Genomic DNA, 15,324 nt, shown 5'->3' with positions numbered 1-15,324 from the left:
CTCCAGTCAAACTGTCCAACCCAAGCCATCAGGGAAAACAGACATTAAATGATGATGATGTGGGGAAGGGATTTAACAGGTATATTGTATACATGAAGGTAGGTACATATGTGAGGGAGAATGGAGAGGAGGAGAAAACAGCAGCAGTATGGGTAGGTTGTGGGGAGTAGGGGGATGAGGTTTATGGACATAGAATTCACTTAGCTGGGCAGATCTTCACGAGTACAGCCAATCACCAGTTGTCTCTCAGCCCTTTGTCATCTTCCTCTGTGAGGTTCAACATCTGAAGATCATTTCTCACCACTTCATCCTATGTCTTCTTCTTCCACAGGCTCCCTCCACATTTAGAAATCAGCACTTCTTTATGCAGCTGTTCTCAACTATATGTATCACATGACCAGACCAGTGCAGTCTTCTCTCTTGCACACTATAACCAATTTTTCTCTCAAAACATCTACATTTTGTTGCATATGCACACTGACATTGCAGATCCAGTGCAGCATGCTGGCTTCATTTCTCTCAAGCCTTTGCATGTCCTCTTTAGTCACAGCCCATGTTTCACTGTCATGTATATTGTCTGTATGCAGGCATCATACAGTCTGTCTTTCACTATGAGGGAGAGGCCCTTTTTTTTTACCAACAAAGGTAAAAGCTCTCTGAACTTGGCCCAGCATGTTTTGATTCTAACAACTATACTGTCAGAGCAATATATATATATATATAATCATAAATATACAGGGATTAGCATGAGTTGCTTCTCCAACATACTGAGAATTTAGAAATAGCAGTCAAAGAACTACTGATTCCAAACTACAAATTTTTTCTCTAACGGATGGCGATATTTATGGCACACACAGAACAGTGAAATGTTTGAACTGACTAGCAGATAAATTTCATAAGTGCCTTCCTCACGTGGTTTTGATGTCGTATGGTCAAAATTCACATGAGTTTTTATTAGACACTTTCAAATTTATTCGAATATTGTGGCTGAAGATCGGAATAGAGTAACTTCATACTCTTAACCGTGAAACGTCGTACCCAATTAACATAAGGCAGGTTTGTTTTTGCTTTTCTCTTCTGTTTTTTGTTCTGTGTGTGCCATAAATATCGCCATCCGTTAGAGAAAAAATTTGTAGTTTGGAATCAGTAGTTCTTTGACTGCTATTTCTAAATTTTCAGTATGTTGGAGAAGCAACTCATGCTAATCCCTGTATATTTATGATTATAAATGGTTTTACCGATAAAGGTTTTTTTATACTGAACTACTTGGCAAAATTGTTAATTATTAATTTTATTACTAATTGACGATTCCCTGCCCTATATCTGTATATATATATATATATATATATATATATATATATATCTACTACGTATGTGGAAAATCGGTGTGTGTTTGTTTGTGGCATTGTTAGCTAACTCCTACATCATTTTTGATTTTGATGAAACTTGACATGTGAGTAAAACTCATGTCTGGAAACCTCCTGACATACTTAGTGTTGTAAAAATGATAATGCGGCCCTTGGAAGGGATCTTTATACTGCCAACGAAATCATTTGTTCTCAACAATATGTCTGTCCAGTTCTATATTTAAGAGATGAGGAATTATTTACATTATTTACATTTGACGGATATTTGTCCTCATCTTGTTTGTTGTTAACACAACGTTTCGGCTGATACACCCTCCAGCCTTCGTCAGGTGTCTTGGGGAAATTTCGAACCTGGGTTCTCATTCCTAACGATGTTAGTATTATTATATTATTATTACTATTATTATTTACGGCCTCAAACATCTCATACCTTTCGCGCTTTAGTCTGCCCTCTATTATTTATCGTTTCTCTCCATGAAATTCAATTGAATTCAGTTTTTGTCTTAAATTCATACTTATTCATTTTCTAAGCTTCCTAAATTCATGCTACGTATATATTCTATTCACCTAGATTTCATTGCTCTTTTAAAAATTACGATTTATGCATTGTTGTCTCTCAAATATTTAAAATCTACGATCAAGAGCCCTATCTCCTCGCTGATGGTACACCCTCCCTCCCACCCCCTCCACCGGAAGTGCATTCCTCTGTCATCCTGTCATCCTCGGCTGTCTCCCGGAACCCATCTAGCGGCCTTGGCCATCCTCTCCCCTACCTTTGGGTAGCGCATTAAGTTTGAGTAATGTTTGCAGGTTGTAGGTACTGTTTTGCTTATGAATTCTTCCAATTGCAAGTTTTCTTTTCAGGTACACGACACTGCTTACCCCCTTCCCAGGCTACAGGCCCACACCCCCAACACCCATACTGTTAGGATTGGCACTCTCAACGTCGGCACGCTGAAAGGTAGATCTGGTGAAATTGTTGAGATGCTTGAACGGAGACGCGTAGATATGTGCTGCATCCAGGAAGTAAGATGGAGAGGAGGTTCTGAGAGGTTCCTCACAGGCAAAGAACACAGGTACAAGATTTTCTGGGCAGGGAACACTGACGGGGTCGGGGGCGTAGGAATACTTCTAGCGGAGAAATGGGTGGATAAGGTAATCGAGGTCGTTAGAGTAAGTGACAGAGTACTTAAGATCAGACTAGTGCTTCATCATAGATTAGCTACTGTCATCTCAGCCTATGCACCTCAACCGGGGCTACCAGATGGTCTGAAAGACCAATTCTATGACACCCTCTTGCAAACTACCTCGCCGACGAGTGACAGGGACCTTCTCTTTGTGGCTGGAAACTTCAATGGTCATGTCGGACGTCGTGCTGGAGGCTTCCATGGCATACATGGAGGCTATGGCTTCGGTTCCCGCAACGAGGAAGGAGCCAGACTGCTGGAGTTCTGTGATGCAACCGATCTTATGGTCTGCAATACCAACTTCAGGAAACCTGCCAGTCACCTAGTCACCTACCGCTCCGGCAGACACTCTAGCCAAATCGACTACATCCTCGCCAGAAATAGGGAAAGAGGGCGGCTTATAAATGCCAAAACCTACCCAGGCGAAGAATGTACCCCACAACATAGATTAGTAGTTAGCGACTTTGGGATCAAGGCAAAATGGGTGCCCAGAATTAGACAGGCTTGGAGGAGAAGGGTGTGGAAGCTTAAAGACCCTGCAAATGGACAGAGACTTAGAGACAAGTTACTTGAAGCATTTAACGAAATAGAAGGGGATATAGCATCATACAACGTGGAAGACAATTGGAGATTTCTGCGGGACAACCTGTTGAAAGCCACCGACCAGATTTGTGGGTGGTGTAAGGTCCCCTCCCGACCCAGAGTAACATGGTGGTGGAACAAGGAGGTAGACAGGGCTATTAGACAAAAGAAACAGGCTTGGAAGGACTGGAAGAACGGTGGTAGCAGGGAATTGTACCAATGTGCCAGAAGGGAGGCTAGGCGACAGGTTTATTTAGCCAGAGGGGAAGCAGATAAGAAAAGATTTGCCAATGTTCTGCGCCGTGAGGACCAAAGACTCGAGGTATTTCGTGTTGCAAGACAGTGTAGGAGAGAGAATAGTGATGTTGTAGGAGAGAAATGTGTTCGCATGGATGATGGTACGCTTGCACTAAATGAGGATGCAAAGAAAGAGGTCTGGAGATGCCACTACGATAGATTGCTTAATAAAGAGAATGAATGGGAGGAAGAGAGCCTGCCGTATGTCGACCCAATAGAGGGACCAGCTATCCGAGTTGATAGTACCGGGTAGATAAAGCAATTAAGAGTATGAAGACCGGGAAAGCCCCCGGCCCATCAGGAATCACTGCAGAAATGCTCAAAATATCTGGCAGTGTTGGCTATAGCCTAGTCACCCGTATTACGAACCAGGTGATACACGAAGGAGTCATACCCAATGACTGGTGTAGCAGCATCATAGTCAACTGCTACAAAGGTAAAGGTGACGCTTTAGATACAAATAATTACAGAGGCATCAAGCTGTTAGATCAGGTTATGAAAGTTACAGAGAGGGTCATAGCCCAACTAATTAGGGAGCGAATCAATTTAGATGAGATGCAGTTTGGGTTCGTGCCAGGTAAAAGCACTACTGATGCCTTATTTCTAGTGAGACAGCTGCAGGAGAAATACCTAGCTAAGGATAAACCTCTGTACCTGGCTTTCGTTGACATGGAGAAAGCCTTTGACAGGGTCCCCCGATCCCTTATCTGGTGGTCAATGAGGAAACTTGGGATAGAAGAATGGTTAGTGAGAGCTGTGTGAGCCATGTACAGAGATGCTGCCAGTAAGGTGAGGGTTGGAAATGAGTACAGCAATGAATTCCGGGTAGAGGTAGGGGTCCACCAAGGTTCCGTCCTCAGCCCCCTCTTATTTATCATAGTCCTCCAGGCAATCACAGAGGAGTTCAAGACAGGTTGCCCCTGGGAGCTCCTCTATGCTGATGACCTTGCCCTAATTGCGGAGTCACTATCAGAACTAGAGGAGAAGTTTCAGGTGTGGAAGCAAGGTCTAGAATTGAAGGGCCTTAGAGTCAACCCAGCTAAAACCAAAATCCTAATAAGTAGGAAGGTAGATAAAACACAAACCCCTTCAGGTAGATGGCCCTGCTCAGTATGTAGAAAAGGAGTAGGTAGTAACTCTATAAGATGTACCCGGTGCAAGCTATGGACACATAAGAGGTGCAGCAACATCAAAGGCAGGTTAACTAGCAAGTTAGTTTTTGTTTGTGGCAGATGTTCAGGTGCAATAAAGACTGTAAACAAACAGGAAACAACTTCTATCTCATTCCAGGGTGAAAAACTAGAGGTAGTCGATAGCTTCCGCTATCTGGGCGACCAAGTTAGTAGTGGGGGTGGGTGCGCTGAAAGTGTAGCTGCTAGAATAAGAATAGCCTGGGCAAAGTTTAGAGAGCTCTTACCCCTGCTGGCGACAAAGGGACTCTCACTCAGAGTAAAAGGCAGACTGTATGACGCATGCGTACGAACAGCCATGCTACATGGCAGTGAAACATGGGCTGTAACTGCTGAGGACATACGTAAGCTCGCAAGGAATGAAGCCAGTATGCTCCGTTGGATGTGTAATGTCAATGTGAATACTCGTCAGAGTGTAAGTATCTTGAGAGAAAAGCTGAACATTAGAAGCATCAGTTGTGGTGTGCAAGAGAGACGATTGCGCTGGTATGGACATGTGGTGAGAATGGATGAGGATAGCTGCCTGAAAAAGTGCCACACCCTAACAGTTGAGGGAACCCGTGGAAGAGGTAGGCCCAGGAAGACCTGGGCTGAGGTGGTGAGGCAAGACCTCCGTACATTGGGCCTCACCGAGGCGATGACTACTGACCGAGACCTTTGGAAATGTGCTGTGTGTGAGAAGACCCGGCAAGCCAAGTAAGATCGTTGCCAGTGCCCCTGGACTGGCTCTTGTGCGGGTGGCACATGAGATGCACCATTTTGAGCGTGGCCGTTGCCAGTATCACCTGACTGGCTCCCGTAGGATTTTCGAGTGAGATCGTTGCCAGTGCCCCTGGACTGGCTTGTGCAGGTGGCACATAAAAGACACCATTTCGAGCGTGGCCGTTTTCGTGCGGGTGACACGTAAAAGCACCCACTACACTCTCTGAGTGGTTGGCATTAGGAAAGGCATCCAGCTGTAGAAACTCTGCCAAATTAGATTGGAGCCTGGTGTTGCCATCCGGTTTCACCAGTCCTCAGTCAAATCGTCCAACCCATGCTAGCATGGAAAGCGGACGTTAAACGATGATGATGATGATTACTATTATTATTACTATTATTATGCCCACGGGCATATGGCGTTGTGATTAAGAGCGCGGGCTACTAACCCCAAGATTCCGAGTTCGATTCACGGCAGCGACCTGATTAATAATAATATAACAATAGTAACATCGTTAGGAATGAGAACCCAGGTTCGAAATTTCCCCAAGACACCTGACGAAGGCTGGTGGGTATATATAAGCCGAAACGTTGTGTTAACAACAAACAAGATGAGGATAAATATCCGTCAAATGTAAATAATGTAAATATGTCTGTCCTTCTGGCTGCTTTTCGGTAGTTATAAAAGCAAGAGCTCCATAAGCCAAAGGCAGTTACTGAGAGTGACCATCAGCGAGTGTGAACGTTATTATTGCACTTTCTTTATTTCATTCTTAAATGTTAAACACTTCATTCATATATTTATATACATATATACTACATTTATATATTACCATTAATAAATCAGCCTTCATAAAGTTCACCTTTAAAATGCCACGACAAATCAGAGTACTTTCTCACCAATCTCCAACAATCTCTCCCTCCTCCAGCTGACAATTTTTAATACTTTTTGTGATGGAAAATACACCTTTTATGGCAGTTATAATGAAATTGCTTTCTTATATCAAAATAATAAGGCGTTTCAATAGAACATCTTTACCCCTAGGAATTACCAGGTACACCCAGCTAGTATATATATATATATATATATATATATATATATATATATATTAAATATATACTTTTATAAAACAAATTTTACAAAATATATAGTATCTGTTAACAGTCTTAGCCAAAAACTCACAGTTGAGTTTTTGTATATATATATATGTATACATGTCTCTTAAAAAATAGAGCTCAAAATCAATGCATTGAAGATACTTTATTGCAGCAACAATTATAATAACAGAAACAACCACAATAAGCCAAACCTATGCACATTTCAATAGGGTATCCCAGAAAAATAAACCACATCATAAGATGTCTCGTAAAATATTGTAACAAATTACAACATATTACAAATTTCTGGATACTCCATCTCATCGCCGTCGATTATTCTTTCACTCTCTTGGATGATGTGTGTGTTTTGCTAATAATAGTATTGGTGATGGCAATAATGCGACCCTGATGAGATGGAGTATCCAGAAATTTGTAATATGTTGTAATTTGTTACAATATTTTACGAGACATCTTATGATGTGGTTTATTTTTCCGGGATACCCTATTGAAATGTGCATAGGTTTGGCTTATTGTGGTTGTTTCTGTTATTATAATTGTTGCTGCAATAAAGTATCTTCAATGCATTGATTTTGAGCTCTATCCTTTAAGAGACATGTATACATATATATATATATATATATATATATATATATATATATATATATAAACTGTCATATATACAAATTTGACCAAATACGTTTTTTCCATATTTATTTTTGCTTGCAGTAGCCAGTTCTTTTGGTCAAACTATCGTATTTCCAGCTGCTTCAGATGCCAGGATATGAAAATTGTCAAAGTGTAGTACAATGGTTTTGCTATGGAATGGTGAAACTATTTTTTCATTTTCTGAAAAAAACGTCTTGAACTTATGACACTTTTGCATTATAGCAGTGATATATATATATATATATATATATATATATATGTCAAATTTTGCCACAAGGGCAACCATTTTGGGGGGAGGAGATGAATTGATTACATTGACTCCAGTGTACAACTGGTACTTATTTAATTGACCATGAAAGGTTGAAAGGCAAAGTCAACCTTTAGCAGACTTTATATTACAATACAATGAGTATATAGAGATAAATTATCCAGGCAAGTACTGTAAGCGCTCACAGGTATAGTCAGGGTTCCAGATAACTACATCACGTAGTAAATTCACTTTGAACCACTCTTGTAATAAGAACATGAATGAAAATGCATAGCAGAATATTCTGGGTTGAATATGCAACTGCACTTACTCAATTCAATGGAAACATGTGTCAGTCATTTTAACTAAGTAATTATACTGTATAATTAATTGTTAAATTAAAAGAAAAATTTGAAGTTGTACCAATTTCTACATTCCTTGTAATTGTTTTGGTTATATATATATGCACTCAATTTTGTAAATAAGCCCTCTGTAAGATTAATTTGCTCTCTTAAGTCTGATGTAGGTAGAATTACAAAGCAAATGACTGATACAATTATCCCTACACTCAAAGAAAATCTCACTTAAATTGTGAACTAATAGTGCTGAAGTAATTAGATCATTTCTAACTATTAATGATGGTGGTGCAATGGCCCGGTGGTTAGGGCAGCGGACTCCCGGTCATAGGATCGCGGTTTCGATTCCCAGACCGGGCGTTGTGAGTGTTTATTGAGCGAAAACACCTAAAAGCTCCACGAGACTCCAGCAGGGGATGGTGGCGAACCCTGATGTACTCTTTCACCACAACTTTCTCTCATTCTTACTTCCTGTTTCTGCTGTGCCTGTAATTTAAAGGGTCAGCCTTGTCACACTGTGTCACGCTGAATATCCCCGAGAACTACGTTAAGGGTACACGTGTCTGTGGAGTGCTCAGCCATTTGCATGTTAATTTCACGAGCAGGCTGTTCCGTTGATCAGATCAACTGGAACCCCCAACGTCGTAAGCGACGGAGTGCCAACAACTATTAATGATAAGGCAGATGTTATATTTCTGTAGTTTGATATTGATAGCTATTACACTGGTCAACACATATTTTCTGGCACAAGGTTTATCAATTGTTTTTGGCTAATTTTAGGGTGCTGAATCCAAATCTGGCATCGGATTTTGTCTATCATGTCTGATTTTTGAGATACAAAATCTTTTACTTTTGCTAGAAACAGCTCATTAACATATTGAGATTCAATTTTTAATAGACAATATGTCTGTTTTTTAATCTAATAAATCAAAACACAAGGTTGTGGGAGTAAATGCACATTAGCATGTAAGAATTAAGCTTGGTTACAACAAAATATGAATTTTAAAAATCTCTATTTATTGTGATCATTCATTCTGATCAACATATTACTGCAAGAACTTCCTCGTTTTTGATGATGTCTTGTGCACAGCTTCTGAAACGTCTCTCCTCATGCTCGAACAGTAATCTACCATCATGTTTGAGTCCTATCAGCCTTGGCAGCATTCTTCCATTACTTTTACATCTTGATGAAAGCATCCACCTTGTTCTTCATTAACATCACTCAGCTTCTCTGGAAACTCACCCAAGTGACTGTGTAAGCTGTGTAATTTAATGCTCATTCTACATTCAAGTACTTGCAAATACAAGAGCAGCTTCTCCATAATCTCTTGACAGTGGTCAGCTTTCCTATTCCCAAGGAAATTCCACACAACATCAGAGAAGGCATTCCAAGCTCTAGCCTCCACTGCATTCATTGTTGTAAAAACTGTGGGTCCCTGAGGAGTGTTCTAATTTGAAGTCCATCAAATATTCCTGCCTTCTTCTCATCACTGAGACTGGGAAAGGTTGTACATATACATCTGAAGCAGTCGCCACTGTGATCAAGAGCTTTGATGAATTGCTTCATCACACCAAGTTTCAACACAGGTTTTGTTTTGGTTTCCAAGTGTTACTCTAAAGTAAGCAAGATACACCTTGATAAAGTCATTAATGTTGTACCTTTGAGCTAGCAGAGTGAAGTATCCACAGATGTAACAGAAGATATTGGGGTCATTACAAGATCACAGTTTCCGTTCACACCTAAAAAGAAAGGGCTTTAAAGCAAAACTATTATTCAAAATTAGCATGACAATTAAGCTAAAATTCCTGCAAATAGTCGTGTAAAGTTGACTCTTGGTATGCTTCAGGTAAATAAAGGTATATACTGATGGAACAAAAATGTGATGTGACAGAGCAAATCTGAGTTTTATGAATCAACACCCAAAAATTAGTCTAAAACAGCTCGTATTTTCTTTATTCCAGAAAATAAGTTTTATTTTGTTGACCAGTGATATTTTTCCATCTCCCCTATATTTCTAAACAAAGCACTCCTATTTTCTGTGGGAAACTACATATATATATGTGTGTGTGATAGGTTTCTCTCAGTTTTCATCTCCCAAATTGACTCACAAGGCTCTGGTTAGCCTAGGGCTAAAGTAGATTCCCAAGGTGTTGCATTCTGGGGCTGAACCTGAAACCACATGCTTAGGAAGAAAGTTTTTTATCTGCATAACCATGCCTGCACCTTTGAATAATAGAGAGTAGGTGTTTAACTATGTAGTTTCTTACATAATGAAATTTGGCTTTGCTTATGCTGATCTAAATGCAGTTTATAGTTTATAGCTAACATACAAAATGATGACAGCCTTGATAATTTATTTCAGTAGATGCAAGTAGAATGCTGTCAGTATTCTGTGTAAGTCTTATTATTTACTGCAAGGATCTCAGTCAGATATTGATCAATGATCAAACCATACTGTATGTTAATACATGAGGACAGCCTAAGACAGCAAGCTGACAGAAGTTTAGTAGCATTTCATCTGTCTCTATGTTCTGAGTTCAAATCCACCATGGTTAACTTTGCCTTTCATCCTTTTGGGATCAATAAAATAAGTACCAGTTCAGCATTGGAGTTCCTGCCCCCAAAATTGCTGACCTTGTGCAAAAATCTGAAACCAATGTATGAAGATGGTCCCAGGAGTACATCAATGAATGTTTATTAAAGTTTCTTTTCCCTAAATTTGTCTCTGCAATTCAATAACTTTACTTCCAACTTCTATCAAATGAAAAATATTACCTATTTCTATGAAGAAACTCAGCCTAATCCTTATTGTGCTCTCTCACCATTATTTTCTCCCTCTGGAAAGTAATATAAACATCTGTCTCTTTTTCCTATAACCACCCTGGTGGAATTCCACATAAGTTTCCAACTACCAAATTCACTGACAAAGCAAGCATTGGTTGAGCGAGGGCTATAGTAGAAGATACTTACCCAAGATGCCATACAGTTAATCTGCACTTAAAAAGGTGGAGCTACCCAATCAACTATTCCATCCATGAGTTCACCAACTATTTGTCAGCCATTTTTGCTATATAACAGCCATGAGCAACAGTTCTAATCTATCATACGCAACTCTCTTTTACATAATCTTGAGACATGTTGTATCTCTACACAGTTATGTAAACTTTGTTTTGTTTCATGTGCATAATTTGAAATTTGTAACGCTTCACTGCATATAGTGTTGCTTCATGACTTTGAATTATCATAGCCACTTAGATCAGAACCAGGTTGACACATCTGGTGATACATTTTTGATAAAACTTTGTAAGTAGGATATTGGATTTTTGTTGTTTTTACACTATAACTGGCACTCCATCAGTTATGACGAGAGTTCCAGCTGATCCAATCGATAGAACAGCCTGCTCATGAAATTAATGTGCAAGTGGCTGAGCACTCCACAGAAACACGTACCCTTAACATAGTCCTCAGGGAGTTTCAGTGTGACACAGAATGGGACAAGGCTGGCCCTTTGAATTATAATTCATTTTTGCTAACTGAGTGGACTGGAGCAATGAGAAATAAAGTGTCTTGCTGAAGGACACAACGCATTGCCTGGGAATAGAACACATGACCTTAGGATCACAAGCTGAATACCCTAACCACAAAGCCATGAGCCTTTCACTGTATCATGCTCTGAAAATACTGAACTGATGAATATGGATCCAAATTTCATCATTTAACATAAACTTTTCCATGGTTACATGAGTCACATGGAACTTTTTGAAGCAGATTTTCTGTGCCTTGTTGCCTTTCCTGCTCTCCTGTTTCCAAGCAAAGATAATTCAAAGTCATGAAACAACACTACATGCAGTAAAGAATAACAAATTTCAAATTATGCCCATGGAACAAAGCAAAGTTTACATAAATGTGTTTAGATAAACATTTTAACATAGCTTGACATGTTTTTTTTTTTTTAACAAAAGACTGAAAACAATCATCTTGTATGTCGATGATGCTCATTTACAAGTATCAAGTGATGTCTAGAAAAGGACACGCACACATGAGTAACAACCAGCATCATGCTAAACACTGGGAGACTTGATGAAGTGGACACCTGCAAGTACCTAGGATCAAGTTTGACCAAAGATGGCAGATCTCAAAGGGAGATAACAACAAGACTCAGCTTAGCCTCTGCTGTCATGACAAAGCTGAACAACATATAGAAAAGCAACATTAGTTTTCCAACAAGACCCTGATGACTTCGATCCTTCCAGCTAACATGGAGTGAAGAATCTAGGCTTTAAGTACAAGTGTATCAGAAGGTTGCTACACATCCCACACACAGAGCACAAAACAAACAGCTTTGTTGGGCAGCAAGTCAACAAATCCACCAACAGAGAGGAACCACTCCTTGCACAGGTAAAAAGATGAAAGCTTGCCTGGTATGATCGTGTATCCTGCCACAACTCCCTGTCCAAAACCATTCTTTAGAGCATGGTTGAGGAAGTGTGAAAGAGAAGTATATATATATATATATATATATATATATATATATATGTGTGTGTGTGTGTGTGTATGTATATATATATATATATATATATATATATATATATATATATATATATATATATATATATATATATACATATATATATATATATAGTTTTAGGGAAAAGAACCATTTTAATTTTTAATAAATTGATTTTAATTGAGTTTTTTTTTCACCTGTAATTTTGTATTTTATCCCTAATATTATTATATATATATATATATGTATGTATGTATATGAATACATATATGTATGTGTATACATGTGTGTGTGTGTGTCTTTGTCAGCTGCTATTGCTTGATTATTCCTCTTGGTTTGTTCACATCTTCCCATAACTTAGCGCTTCAACAAGAGACCAAAAGAACAATAACCAGACTTAAAAATAAGTACTGGAGCCAATTTGTTCAACTAAACCATTCAAAGTGGTTCTCCTGCCCTCCGGTAACTGAAACTAAAAGATGAAAAGATCACATCTTCTAAGCACTATTCTTGTGTTACATGCTAGTGGACAGGCCTTCTGTAGCAGTACATGCCACCAATCAGTTTGCTTGTTATCTCCTCTATGAAATACAGTATCTTTAATCCTTTAGCATTCAGCTTATTCTGTGAAATATTATACTTATTTATACCTGATATCTCTTATACCCAGTTTTTCTCATAACTCATTTATACATTAGGTTTTATGTACACATTTACACATGCATCAGAGCATGCTGGCTTCATTTCCTTACAGATTTCACACGTTTGTTGCACTCAAGGTCCACATGTTAACGCCATGCAACATCAGTCATACAATTTGTCCTGCACTGTGAAATGAAAAAAACCTTTGTTGCCAGCAGAGGTAGTAGCTGCAACCTGTTCTTATTTGGCTTACAACACTTTCTGAACAACCACTGTCCATGTTAATCATTTTCTTATCTGGCTACTATCCTTTCTGAACAACCACCTCCCCTGAAAAATCAAAAGTATCATCAACTTCCAGTGAGCCATCCAGGTACTTATAAGATTCTATTTTTGGTGTACTTCTAGTACATATTGCTCCACTGCATCTGCCGCAATGCATGTTCACCTGTGATTCAACTACATTACATGTATCATTGCTTACATTGAGTACAGTATATGGAACTTGTAACTGCTCCTTTTTTTTTTTTTTTTTGGCACATCAAGCAGGGCCACTTCACTGTTGATATTAGGGCCTTACAGGATTAACTGTGGAAGCGCAATGGCCCAGTAGTTAGGGCAGCGGACTCCTGGTCATAGGATTGCGGTTTCGATTCCCAGACCGGGCATTGTGAGTGTTTATTGAGCGAAAGCACCTAAAGCTCCATGAGGCTCCGGCAGCGGATGGTGGCGAACCCTGCTGTACTCTTTCACCACAACTTTCTCTCACTCTTACTTCCTGTTTCTATTGAGCCTGTAATTCAAAGGGCCAGCCTTGTCAAACTGTGTCACGCTGAATATCCCCGAGAACTACGTTAAGGGTACACGTGTCTGTGGAGTGCTCAGCCACTTGCATCTTAATTTCATGAGCAGGCTTTTCCATTGATCAGATCAACTGGAACCCTCAACGTTGTACCAACAACAGGTTTAACCATTGATAAGATCTTTGTATGTTGGGCCTTACTGATGAGATAACAAGGGACAGGGAGATGTAGTGAAGATGCATCAAGCTATGTAAAATCGGTCTTCCACACATACAGGTTTGTTCTTTTAGGGCCAATGCTCACTTAAAAAGCACTTATGCCAGTGCTGCGTAAACGCACCTGTGCCGGTGGCACGTAAAGAAACACCTGGCCCACTCTGTTAAGTGGTTGGTATTAGGAAGGGCATCCAGCCATAGAAACTATGCTACAATAGACAGTTGGACTCTGGACAGCTCCCTGCTGGCCAGCTTCATGTCAAATCATCCAACCCATACCAGCATGGAAAGAGGGATGATGATGATGATGATAATACACAATTCTTCTGTAACATGATATATTGTGATATAAGACACAACACTGGTATTGTCAGGGAAATGTCTTTGATCCTTATCAACATCATTTTAATGTTCATTTTTCCATTCTCACATGGAATGGACTGAATTTTTCTGCAGCTGAATGCCCTTCCTGTCACCAAACCTCACTTGTTTCCAAATAAGGTAATACTTCCCCCATGACCAGACATGTTTACACAAAAGACTGGAAAGAAAGAATACAGCTGCATGATGGTGACACTCATTTACAACTATCACGCAAAGCCACAATCATAACACATACAGATACACATAAAAGCTTCTCTCAGTTTCCATCTGCCAGATTTACTCACAATACTTTGGTAGAAGGCACTTGCTCAAGATGCTATGCAAGGAGACTGAATCCTAAATCCAGTGGTTAGGAAGCAAACTTACAACACAACCACACCTGCTCAACATGCAGAAAAATAGGTATAGATTTCAAATGCCATATCCAGATTCGATGATCCAAAATCAGTATATAGTAAAAATAAGTCAGCAAACTGGCAGAATCATTAGCACATTGGCAAAATGCTGAGGGATATTTTGTCCATCTTTACACTCTGAGTTCAAATTCTGCCAAGGTAGACTTTGCCTTTCATCCTTTTGGGGTTGATAAAATAAATATCAGTTAAGCACTGGGGTTGATTTACCCCAAAATTGCTGACTTTGTGCCAAAATTTGAAACCAATATATAGTAAGAATGTGAAGTAATATATGATGATGTAGCATGTATATTTATTAGTTGATTCACTTTGTTGTTACTCAGTTCCATGTCATGTGCATTAAATCAGACAATTCAAGTTAGTACAACACTGGTTTAGCTAACTCGCATTCATCATGTCAGGAGCAGTCTTAATGACTTCAGTTGACATACATTAGATCTGTAACAATATGGAGGAAAGTTTGTATTTTGATAAGCAGAAAGGATGATGATGTATCAGTGATAACTACCCTGCATTATTGATTTGGGTCCAACAAAGACTTGAGCTTGTGTGCCTCAATGACTCTGAGAGCTATGCCAGCAGAATACAAGCTCCTGGCAGAGTTTCCCATGCTGTACAGGTCAAACGATAGAGTTCAGACGAATACAGGCCACTTTTTCCCAGAGGT

Source organism: Octopus bimaculoides, chromosome 28 (genome assembly GCF_046866305.1).
Source record: "Octopus bimaculoides isolate indiv1 chromosome 28, ASM4686630v1, whole genome shotgun sequence".
Taxonomy (NCBI): Eukaryota; Metazoa; Mollusca; class Cephalopoda; order Octopoda; family Octopodidae; genus Octopus; species Octopus bimaculoides.
The sequence above is the reverse complement of the archived record's forward strand: the minus strand, read 5'-3'. Positions refer to the sequence as shown.